Genomic DNA, 944 nt, shown 5'->3' with positions numbered 1-944 from the left:
CCATAAAAGGGAACCGCACACCAAACATTTACTTTTTTGAAATATTATCTAGTCCAGTCGGTATCTGTTTTAAAAGTAAGTTGTATGGATGTTTCATATAGTAACGTTAATTTTTGTTGGAAATAGTTCTAAATATTATGTAGAATGATAATTGCGATATGCGCCCGCTGAAAAAAGTTGTGCATAATTGTTAGCGCAAGAAAAAGTAAAATAAAAATTAAAAAAGGCGCATTTTTCTCCCTTTTTTCATGTATAACTCGGAGATTGACATTAGAGAAAATAGTCAAAGGAAAACAAGTATAGCTTTGAGATTCTCTTCACAAAATAAAAGTGGTCCGAAATTTTTATATACATTATTGTTGCTGCAATACAATAGACCGAAAAAAATTCGTGAAAAAGGATCGTTTCTTCATGAATTTATTTCGGACCTTGACTTTAGAGCAGCCATATAAAAAGTATGGTTCTGAGTACTTCATTATATGGTAGTATTGCAGAAATTTTTTCATCGAAATCGGCCGGGTAGATTTCGCAGTTAATTTAGAAAATACAGAATTATACTTATTTTTCAATACTCTCGCACGGTAAAACCAATAATTATTTTGAGCTCCCAATTTTTATACATACCATTTGGAATCTCAACTATCAATCCCCAATTAAAAATTTTCGATTTTATCCATTTTAGCAACAATTAGAATTTCAGTTTCTTCGAAATAATACTTATAAACATATAGAGCTGAAGCTACCGTATTCTTTTTACCAAGTGTGCTTTTTTTCCATAAAATATGAAATGAAAAAGTTTCTCCATTTATTGCATTATCCAATATCCTGTATATTGGCAACGGGAATACCCAGTTATTTAAAAAATATAATTTCTTTTAAATACCCAGTTATTTTAAAAATATTATTTCTTTTATGTAGTTACAATTATACAATCTACAGGGTGT

Source organism: Anoplophora glabripennis, unplaced genomic scaffold (genome assembly GCF_000390285.2).
Source record: "Anoplophora glabripennis isolate ALB-LARVAE unplaced genomic scaffold, Agla_2.0 scaffold298, whole genome shotgun sequence".
Classification (NCBI taxonomy): domain Eukaryota; kingdom Metazoa; phylum Arthropoda; class Insecta; order Coleoptera; family Cerambycidae; genus Anoplophora; species Anoplophora glabripennis.
The sequence above is the reverse complement of the archived record's forward strand: the minus strand, read 5'-3'. Positions refer to the sequence as shown.